Here is a 12,116-nt window from a genome sequence, read left to right on the forward strand (position 1 = left end):
TGTATTTCATCTGTAGTGTCTGTAATAGAGGTTGAGCACGTATTAAAAGAAAACATGGAACAAGTTAATAAAGTTAAACAAATGTAAATGTAAATGGCCATAAAATGGCCACAGTAAAAGTTGCTATGGTTGCAGGAGACAAAGTTCTTTAGTTAACCATTTGGGATTCATATTTTTATGGTACATAATTGCACAAAATAGACATCTGGCCTTTCACTACATGACTGCACTGCAGGGGTATGTTATCACCCAAAGGGTCTAATCTAACTCCATGTGAAAAGCATAGTGTTGCAAGGTATGATCATCCATGCATCCAAAAGGCCGATGGGAATTTATATAATAACCTATGATTCCATAAGAATTTGGTATTCACAAAAGAAAAACCCCAAAACCAACAAGCAAGCCTAAAAACCTGTAGCAGCAGTGCAATAACACTAGTTCTTCACTACATTTGTGCACTAAGGGCCTCTGAAAATCTCCAACAGATCAAATGTGGTAGCTTTAAAATAGCAAAAAACAGCTGAGTTATTTATATTCTGCCATATCCATGGCTGGATCGGAAATACATTTCCAAATATAGGTTATTCTAAACAGATGATGGACTGTGCAAAACACATGATCCTCTTCAGCTGTGTCACCAATAGGGAAAAGTTAAACTACTTGTGAATTGAAGCGTATCTCAGCTCATGCAACAGCTCTATCTGAAAAACACAGCAACCAAGCACATGCATGATTTTCTAATTGTCCTTTGGCAGCAAGAGATTTTTGTGGCACAGTACAGAAAAAACTTTCTCCATTTTTAAAGTCAGAAGTACTAATCCATATTTTGAGTCTCCTACATGTACACCCTCATCTACCTGGATTTGAAGGGGATTGGTAGTATAACTACACTGCTCTCATCCTCTAGAGGAGTTAAAGCTTTTATGCATATGTTTCCTAGTCCCATTCTGGGAAGAAAATCAACCTCTTTTGTGCACAAGATAAGATAACAATCCAAAAGGGAGTGTGGGAGAAGATTTGCACATACTCTTCATAGCTACCTTTCAGAAAGTTCACCTAATCTCTAGAAAACGTGCAATAGCAGGGAATCTTGTGTTGGAGCACATCATCCTGCAAAAAGGACACTTTGGCTTGTAGAACTGCATTTTGCCAAAGACTTTTGCAAGCATCCATGCATCTACTCTGGGCACACAGTTATAATAGCAAAAAGGTGATGCTTAATTCAGTGCAGTGTGTATGTGTGTGCCTATAAATTGTGTGAGACAGGACAAGGACATGGAGATCGTGGATGCAAATGTAAGAGAAGGAGGCATTTTGTGGTTTCTGGCACTGTGCATACCTGAAACCAAATGTTAAAATAGATCACATGCGTCCTCCATATGCTTTGCTTTCCATTAGCATGGTAGGCTATGATTGTTATTTGATCTATTGCAATTGTAAACTTATATGTGTGAAACATTAGGCTGATGTGACATCAGTATCTAACCTGAACAGCTCCCCATCCCGTTTAATCATTTCTGGAACTTTTTAATAACGCTTTACATTGACAGCAGAGAAAAGAGACATTGGCTTAAAGTTCCTCATAGACTTTCCCAAAAATATTAAGCTGAACTGAAAATCATACCATACTATATGTTTTCTGGTGGCACCATATGGAAACTTTCACAGTATAGAGGTGAATCCACTCTTTCTGCTGCTTAGCAACATGTTACTTTTGGGTCTCAGAGAGGACCTAATTATTCTGATTAGGACTGCAGTAATGATTTTGTATTACTGTATCAGACTAAAGTTATATGTGCAAAATAGCTTGGGAAGATCCTGAAGCCATATTATAGAGAGACTTCCTGGGAGACGAGGATAGATCTTGAAGTAAGAGCCTGACCACATCAGTTGGTGGCCAGTCACGAGTGGTGTCCCACAGAGCTCGATACTGGGGCCGGGTCTCTTCAACATTTTTGTCAATGACCTGGACGAGGGGATTGAGTGCACCCTCAGTAAGTTCGCAGACAACACTAAGTTGGGTGGCAGTGTCTACCTGCTGGAGGGTAGAAAGGCTTTGCAGAAGGATCTGGGCAGGCTGGATCAATGGGCTGAGACCAACAGGATGAGTTTCAATAAGGACAAGTGCTGGGTCCTGCACTTGGGTCACAGCAACCCCCTGCAGCGCTACAGGCTGGGGAGTGGCTGGAGAGCTGCCTGGCAGAACTGGGTCAGTACTGGGACCTGTGCTGTTTAACATCTTTGTTGGTGACATGGACAGTGGGATAGAGTGCACCCTCAGCAAGTTTGCCAACGATACAGAGCTGTGTGGTGTGGTTGACACGCTGGAGGGAAGTGACACAGAGCTGTGTGGTGTGGTTGACATGCTGGAGGGAAGTGATGCCATCCAGGGGGACACGGACAGGCTTGAGAGGTGGGCCTGTGCAAACCTCGTGGAGTTCAAGCAGACCAAGTGCAAGGTCCTGCACCTGGGACAGGGCAATCCCAAGCACAAATAAAGACTGGGCAGAGAATGGATTGAGCGCATCCCATTGAGAAGAGAAGGACTTAGGTGTGTTGGTGGATGAGAAGCTCAACATGAGCTGGCAATGGGCGCTGGCAGCCCAGAAAGCCAACTGCATCCTGGGCTGCATTAAAAGAATCATGGCCAGCAGCTCAAGGGAGGTGATTCTACCCCAGTACTCCACTCTGATGAGACGCCCCCACCGGAGTACTGCATCCAGTTCTGGAGTCCTCAGCACAGGAAAGACAAGAATCTGTTGGAGTGAGTCCAGAGGAGGGCCACCAAGATGGTCAGAGGGATGGAGTACCTCTCCCATAAGGACAGGCTGAGAGAGTTGAGGTTGTTCAGCCTGGAGAAGGCTCTGGGGAGACCTTATAGCAGCCTTCCAGTACCTGAAGGGGGCCTACAGGAGAGATGGGGAGGGACTCTTTATGAGGGAGAGTAGCGATAGGATGAGGGGTAACGGTTTTAAACTGAAAGAGGGTAGATTTAGTCTAGATATTAGGAAGAAATTCTTTCCTGTGAGGGTGATTGCCAGGAGAAGTTGTGGATGTTTCCTGAAGGTGTTCAAAACTGGGCTGGATGGGCCTTTGAGCAACCTGGTCTAGTGGGAGGTGTCCCTGCCGACGGCAGGGGGGTTGGAACTAGATGATCTTTAAGGTCCCTTCCAAACCAAACCATTATATGATTCTATGACTTATTCTCAGAAAACCAAATGCTGTCCCTACATTTAGGCCTAGGGGACATCAGTGGTAATGCCTGCACAAACTACTTCTGGAAATGCCTACACTAATCAATCCAGGCAATTTCTCCAGTTTTGAAAATGAGAAGACCAATCAGTGTCAGCCTCATCAATCCTTGAGTAACTTCTGTTATCATTCAGAAAAGCCAGACTGTGACACTTCTAGCCACAGAATGGGAAATTGTAAAAGTGTTCCTCAAACATGCTGTCCAACACTGAAAAAAAAATGGTATCTAAGAACTGTTAGTTACAAGAATGAAGTGTGAAATGCCTACTGTAACACCTTAAAATGTCAGTTGGATATCCAGATAGTTTGGCTACAGGTCTAATCTCAAGTCTCCCACAGGCAAATGGCACTTTAATTTAAAAAGTTTCATGATAATGCACAGAAGTGGACTATTGCAGAACAACAGTGGTTTTGCCAGTGACTGCAATAGCTCTGAATTGTGATCTTTACAATAGGCTGTATCATAATGTATTTAATTGTGTTGTGTGCCCATATGGATTGCAAACCACCTAATCTTCAGAGTCCCAGAGGAATCCTGACTTTAAATAAAAATATCCTTTACTTTGCAGTCTGACTGGACTTTACAAAGACTAGGAATGAGAAATCAAATAAAAACTAAGAGTAATCCACCTTCTTCAGCATCCTGAAAGTGAAGCCATTATTGAACACTTGTATTTGCTACATCATTTATCTTTAAGCAGCTGTCCTTGCACACACACCCCCAAGGGCCCTCTTGCAAGCTGCGGATTCTGCCTACAAACAGCATTGCAGCGTTGGTGGTAGAGCTAGACTATCTGAAAGGCAATTCTCCTGGTATGTAGGATTACACAGCAGTTAGGTTCTTTTTTCCCAGGTTTATTTCCCATGTAGAAAGTCTGGGCCCTTGGTGAACTGCTGTGTAAGAGTATGTTCCTCCCTCACTCCCATTCTGTCCATAAGGAGTTACAGAAATGATTGTTTTGCTACTCTCCAGTAAAATTATGTGGAAAATAAGCTTAAGCTCCTTGAGAAGAATTACTAGGCAGCCCAATTCTCAATATAGGAGGAGTCTGACTTCATCCTTTCAGACTGTAGCTAAAATCAGAGCTTTTAAAATTTGAATAAAATGGTGAATCTGTTGGGAGAAGTAGAGGTCACTAGCTATTATAAAATGTTGGAGCAGGACCAAGGAACAGTGTGATATCGCCATACTCTTGAGTTACAACAACATCAGTTTTACACTGCTAGTGTGAACTCTAACTAGTCTTTCGTAGGCTTTCATACTGTGTTTTGTGAGCTAAAATGCATATAAAATACTTAATAGTTAAAGACCAGAATATATGGGCATACAGAACCCAATTCCCAGGGAAAATTCTGGATTTTGCCTGGCAAAAGCATATCAGAACTATTGACAGATCATAAACTGAAAGAACAAAAAAAAGTGGATAAGAGCACACATCTGTTTAAGAAGTCATCTGTAATTAAATGTTACTTTGCATTGTTGTTATTACATGAATGTTGAAACCAAGGAAAAATAGCTGTTCAGTGTGACACAGGACCCTCCCTATGTGGAAACATTAATGCTGGCCATGTCAAGGGAGCGTATTTTACTGCCTGTAACCTGGTTATAGAAAATAAACAGGTCCACGTTGAAACAGTGCAATTGCCAATATGACCTACAGGTGGAGTAGGAAAAATAGCTAATGGAAAAGATCAGGAAAGACCTTATTAATAGAAAGCTCGCACAGAGTTGAAACTACCATTGCGGAGCAGCAGGCTGAGAGCTTTCACTGCTGGGTAAACCCACTGCCTGGTTACCACGCACCTCGTGAGAATTGTCCTGAGCTGGGGACCGGGTCACCTCTGCCATGCGTTTTGGCAGGACAGGTCTTGAATGGAGAGGGTGGCTCCGAGCCTCTCCACAACCGGTGCGGCTATAACCCAATGAACCAGCGTCAGGATCCCAACACTCCCCAACCTACACAGGCTTCTGGTTCTTTTTTACATGGAATTTCACGTACTGATTCTAAAGCTACAGCCGCAACTGATTTGGAATCTGGTTATCTGAGGAATACTCTTTTTCCTTTAGAAATACCACAGAGTTGCTTCCAGAAATGTAATTCAAACTGAAGCCATTTTGATTTAAACAAGAGGAGGCTGCTGACACTGTGTTCCCTATGAAAGATTCTGGATGATGGAATTAATTCTCCTTGCCAAGTCTCCCAGAGTCTGAATTTGTCAGTCTTTTAGACACGTTCTTCATTTTTTTACACTAATGTGAATAATGAGGAGCTTTTCAAAAGGCTGGAGCTGTGCCAGAGGAAAAGTAGTGGAAATAAGGAGACCAGAATTAGTCTAGTGGAAATCCATGGGAGTTCAGTCTGTGCTTTATCTGTGGGGCAACTCTTGGCAGGCAAGAAATAGTTGTAGGGTTGCCTTAGCTGTCACTCAGTACTCTCTAAATGTAAAGATCCTAGGGCTCTGCCTCGAAAGTAATAAATAAATAAATAATACATTAATGAGTGAATAATGCATAGACTTTTAGCGGAGTGGAAGCATTGCTAAGTACATGCAGACACAGCAACACATAGACGCTGTATTATAAAACAAAAAAAAAAACCAAACAACCACCCCAAATGCCCCAAAATCCCTCCAAAAAAGAAACACTGCCACAAGCATACCACTTATATTTTGTGCATAAAATGTGAGGAAACAATCAAGATTTTACTTTTGCTACATCCAACACAATAGAGAATGCTTTTTTGCTGAATCTGCGAGCTGCGTCCAAGCACAGATGTTCTCTGCTTGCAAACAGTTCTGAATTCACTTTTATGGTCATTCATTATGTCTAGACAAGGAGGGTCATTCCACTCCAAAGTACTCTGTCAAATGAATAAATATTTATTCCAACAGACAAATGGAAAAAGCTCTTTTTTGGCAGAGTTCTTGCAGAAAGACTTCCACCTCTGTCTTGTTAAACTCTTGCCACTTTTGCAGGAACCAGGGCATTTGTCCAAACATTTTGAACAAATACTTTTTTTTTTTAAACCTGTTCAAGCAGAGAAACTGGTTTCTTAGGTACCTTGGCAAGCAGGATTTAACCAAATCTTGCCAGGATGGTAAAAGCAGAGGGACCTCTCACCTGATGGGAAAGGATATATAAAAGTACACCTTAGAAATACACACCTTAGGTAAGGCTAGGATGCATAACATGAAGCAGTTAGAGGTAGGCACAGCAAGCTATGGTATAACTTGGTATTCCCATCTCACCGCTGCTTCTCACTTTCAGCGAGAAAGCTGAAATGCACGGCACAGCACACATCACTCCCTCTCTTTTATATTTAAGCAGCTCTTTGGGACCTGAGCTGGCTTCTGAAAAAAAAAAATCAAAACAAACCCTCACAGTTTTTGGGCAGGGGAGAGGAACATTAAGTCAGATCAGTCCCATGACTGAGATAATGGTATGACCCTAGAGACAGCCCCATGAACACAACAGCTTTTGCCTCAAAACACAAGGTCTAGAAAGGCTATTTTTCTCAGAACAACTTAAGTGCAGGTGCTTAAGAACCTTCCTACTTTGGTAGCTGCAGCTTTAAGGCGAGCAATGTGAGATTTGTAAGCGGTAGAAAGATGACAGATTTCTGACACTGAAGTAATTTCTCTAATCCTGTTCTTTTTCAGGTGTCAGTGCTGTACAAAAACACCTTTGTGCACATTTTAATAAACATCTTCTGATTTCTTTCCCTAAAAGTTTGGCTCAAAGTTACCCAAGTGTTTTCCCTCCATCCCATGAACTATTTCTTTTGCTTTTAAAAACTGAGTTTTAGATTTTCAAGATAAATAACAACATAATTGTTATTTTTTACTTAGATTGATGCCCAGTGGAGTTCATTTAGGTGTATTTCCAATTACCCTAGCAACCATTATAAAATCTGAGTAGCGTGTTCCTCTAGACATTGAGTTTTAGTATTTAGTGGTGCCTGGACTCTACCCCAGTTCAGGACAGTTCAGAAGTTAAAATCACTTCCTCAATGGGAAGGAACATTTGCTGCTGAGAGATAAAAGCACTTCTGTTCCGGGTTTCCTTTTTACTGGCCCATTCAGTTTGCCACAGTATTTTGAATATGTGAAATCCCACATTTCTTTACAGTGCTTTGACTGACGTAGCTCCAGTCTAGCTTGAGCTTAATATCCTCTCTTAATTAGGGTTTCTGCTGTGACCACAGGCCTTCACTCATTGGAAAGAAAAAGCTGAGAGGGGAATTGGGGAAGGGGAGTGCTGAGCTGCACCATCGCCTCTCCCCGCTGGAAACACAAGGCAGGGAGCAGAGGCAAGTGATGTCCCTCTCTTGCTTTTCCCAGTCAGGGGAGTTACAGCTCCCCACTGAAGCGAGCTGTGCTTTTTCAGGGACCCCTGTGGCCAATTATGTGATGACATATTTGTTTACTTACCTCACGATAATAAATAATGCATAACATGAATACCGTGCTGTTGGGGAGGCTGTAACCCAGCCCGGTTCCCAGTGCTGATCCCTGCAGATGATCCCCTTCCCTGCGGAGGTGGCTGCTTGTCAGACCCACAGCAGAGTGTAGAGGCAGTTGAGCTGGGCGGATGGTGTCACTTCCTAATTTTGTGTTTCCTAATGTTGCTTTGAGCACCTCTTTACCTTTGAGCTGGATTCATAAACACAGCAGTCATGGCCTTTTCACCAGAATTTATGCAAAGTTATTAATCTGGGTTCATCTGGCATTCCAGATGAAATCCTTGCCATCATACTGGGAGACCAGCCATGAGTCACTGCCCCCTCGGCTGCCTCTGATGTCCAGCAGGGGTGAGGAGTCCCTCCCACCATGCTGAGCACCCACGGTCCATCCCACCAGTCAGGGAGAGATCTGCTGGCTGCACAGGGAACATAGAGTGGCAGGATGTGTTTGGTTACGACACACTGCTATTGGGTCTACACAAGTGCCAATGCGGCAAGTCCAGCTTGACCTTGTCAGCCTTTAATTAGCTGTGTGAAGGAAACAATCAAAAAGGTCCTTGTGGTAACTGGGAGCCTGGCTGGAGCTAATATCCTTCCGTATCGTGCTGCACAGGTTCAGGCTGACCCACCCAAGGTGCAGCTCCCCAGTACTGCTTACCAGCATGATCTCTCTAGCCCAGGCTTTCTCTCCTGTGAAAATAAAAATGATATAGTCTTTCTCTGCAATACCTAATAGGAAAAACCCACCCTCTTTTAAATTAGCAAATGCGGTTTTCCTTTCTGTAGGACAAACGCAGCCCGCCAACGCATATGACTTACCAATAAAATAAAGGTATTGTCACAGAAAAAGTGACGGTAAAGCTGCTGTTTCCAACAAAAAGCCTACTGTCTCTAATTACCTGCATGTACTTGCGTCACTACTACATAAGCCACCCAAGAATTTCAAATATCAATATCCTTCGCCATATAAAATCCCTTTGTACACAACAAGACTGTCAGGAAACATGAAGTAGCAGAGGCCTCTGCAGTTTTTTTGATCCCAACGCAGGCAATGAGATGGAGGAAGGGTACATTCTCACCCCTTTTTCATCTCAGCTTGTTTCCACCAACCTGATTCCCTGTTAGATGTGGGGCAGTCCATAGCTGCCCCTGAAAATACAGCCAGTGTATTTAAAGGCAGGCAGTTCAGCCAGAGCCTGCTCCTACGTTCACTCCCTATGGAGGTGGGTGGCTTTGCTCACGGGCAGGTGTGGAGGCGGGAGCCGGACTGTTAGCAAGAACGCAGTGGGAAACACGTTATGTACAGCACGATGTCCTTGATAATACAGGGAGGACATTGATCTTAAGCTCCATTAAAGGACCCAGAGCGCGAACAGGAAATGTTCACGTTCAAACATTTACTCTAGATAACTGGCTACACTGATTCCTTAAGTGCGTGCTTCTTAGTAGCTATAAAAGCAGAGCACTTGAGTAGTTAAAAGAGAACACGGTCCATAGCCTTAGATCTGGTGTAGGCTGACTAAAATCCTGTGGTTGATTTAACATCTTTTACTGCAACTCTGGTTCCTGTAAGATGGTGGGAGAACGCAGTGTGCTGACTTTCTTACAGGGAAACTTCCCAGCCAGCCGAGCAGGCACTGGGCACAGCTGCAGTGGCGCTTCAGAAGGGGAGGGAGGAAGAAGAAGAGGAGGGAGGTGCAGGGGGGCTGCTCCCTGTGCCTGATGTGCTTGCAGGGGCAGGCTGCCACCCCTCCGCCTGCTCCTGCCAGAGGTGTCTAAACCTTCATGCCGTGAACAGCTGACGGAGCTTGCCTTTCAAGTCAGAAAACCAGGGATTAACAAATCTAACACAAAAGGTCGTGAGCAGACCTGCATGGCCGCTGCTTGTTACTCCAATACTCTTTTACCTGTCTCATGTCCTACTGAGAGCATTTGGTTCCTGTCGTGCCTCTTGTTCTGTGAGCATGACAGAGGTTACCACTGCCAAGAAAACACTTTCACTTCTCCCTACCCTGGCCTTTCATTTCTCCCCTCAGGCTGCCCCCTGCTCTGTGTTGGCACACGTGTTTGAGAGGCGTATGAGTGAAAGTGATGGAGAAACTGCTGGCCTAATAAATAACCCTACCAAAAAAGGAAAAAGTTAGTTTTTCATCCAGATCAATTAGCTGAGTCCCTGTGTGGTGACAAAAACGCTGGGGCCAGCTCAGGGCAAGGGAAACCACGGGGCAGAGGAGGGAGAGGACATGTTGCAGGTAGAGAGGCTGAGAGAGAAGGATGAACACTTTCTCAGCAACAGTGTCAACATACATGCACATGATGCCACGGCTGGACACACCCTCATCTTTCCAACCACAATGAGTGAGGAAGCAAGAAAGCACACCAGAGACTGTCACTGCCTCACAGAGACCCCCTGCATCACTGTGTCACACCGTGTCTACATGCCCGGCAGATCAGCTTGAAAGATTTTCAAGAGAGAAGTGTTGTAATTTAAAATGTGATGCATTTTTGTCAAAACTAAGCTTTTCAAGGGGACAAGGCCACCTGATTTTAGTCAGAAAAAATATTTTAAAGAAAAGTTTGAAGTGTCTGGTTTTGACTAAAGAATAAAAGAAATGGAGGGAGAATGTTCTTCAATATTTTTGTGACTTAGATGAAGCTTAACAGTATAAAGGGCAGTAAAAATGATCATTCAAAGCACCTGTAATGGTTTTGATCAACTCAGATGCACCTCAAACTGTGGAAGGCAATTTCTTCATCTCCATGTTTGGTTTGGTCATCCACTTTCTTTCTTTTATAAGAGTAGCAGCAAGTAAATAAGCGATTGTTTAAAACTGAAGAAAGCATTCAGAAAGCCAAGCATCAACTCCGGCTCTAGCATTGCCTGCATCACACAGCTTTACAGTAAGTCATCATCCCTGGGCTCTGGGGATGGGGGAAACAGGAGCACAGAAGATCAAAATGAACTCAAGAAAAGTAACAGTGTTTCCTGTTGGGCATCATTTTTCTTCTGTACCTTCCCAGTCCCGTCCTCCTGAATAATCCATGTTTTAATTACTATTGGGAGTGTCTCTCTCCATCCCTGCCCCCCCAGCATGTTTTCAATCCATAAGCAAGACAAGGAATGAGTAAAACGAAGGCCTTGAAAACAACCTACAGACGTCCTCAAACCTGTGGAAAATCACAGAGCAGACTCTGTAGATCCAGCAATGTTTGATTTTGAAGCCGAAATGACTGAAACCTTGGAGACAACCTGTGAACACCCATAGAGAGTCACCTGGCTGTGCATTAAACCACAAACATGCTCAGGTGTGCTGTGTCTCATGGGCTTTGTGAGGCAAGTTGTGGCTGTGCACAGGCACTGTTTCTCTCGCCATCTTACAAAGAACTTCATGTCAGGAGCTTAGAGACTGCCAGGAAGATAGTGTCCTGCCCTATAATACACCTCCATTTAAGAAACCCCTGACCTTGCCCATCTCCAGATGCATTTCAGATGTTGCCTGGGAGCAAGTGGCCACAAAACATGAACCTTAGACCCATAGATTTGTTGCACTGCTGCCCGAAATCTAGTCCTCTTTGAGGATACCCAGGACATCCTGCCAGAAAGCCACAAATGTAGACACATACTCTGCTCCCTCACAAAACCCTTCAGAAAGAGGCACCAACATGGGAGAGGCCTGTGTGGGTGCACCTGGTTCCAAAGGTGCCCTGCAGGTTGCAGCAGTGTCATCCCAGCTCAGCAGACACGCTGCTTGTGGAGGGGGAGAGTTTTTCAAATGAGCAAACCTGCAAGTGTGACTTCTGGGCTTGGTTTTTCCCTTGTCTTCACAACCTTCCTCTGCCAAAATGCCAGAGGTAAGGTGCCTTGGCCTTTTCCATTGTGAGCCTGGGGCTTTTTTGTTGGTTCTTTTTTTTTTAGGTTTTTTTTTTGAGGGCAGTAGCTGGGTAATCTGCCTTTTGATTTTTTTATTTTGGGATTTTTTAAATTTTTTTTTCTTTTCTTTGCTATTATTAGTTGGGCTTTCTTTTTAGTTTTAGAGGTTTTGTTTTCTTTTAGATTTTTTTGCCTTTTCTTTTTATTTTTAGGCGTTTTGCTTTTTTGGATATTTTTCCTCTTTTTTTTTTTTCTCTTAGTTTTTTCTTTTTTTTTTTACTCCTTTCTTTTTTCTTTTTCGTTTTAGGGGGTTTAGCCCCTCTTTTTTTGTTGTTGTTTTCTTAGTTGTTTTTTTTTTTTTTTTTGTGTTTAATTCCTTCCTTGGGGTCCTTTTTTTTTTTTTTTTTTTTATTTTATTATTCTTTCCCTCCCTTTTTCTTCTCCCCCTCCCCCTCCCCTTCTCTTTCTTTCTTCCCTTTCTCTTCGTGTTTTTTTTTTGTTTTTTTTTTTCTCCCTTCCTCCTCTTGTTC

This window comes from Calidris pugnax, unplaced genomic scaffold (genome assembly GCF_001431845.1).
Source record: "Calidris pugnax isolate Ruff unplaced genomic scaffold, ASM143184v1 scaffold273, whole genome shotgun sequence".
NCBI classification, from domain to species: Eukaryota; Metazoa; Chordata; class Aves; order Charadriiformes; family Scolopacidae; genus Calidris; species Calidris pugnax.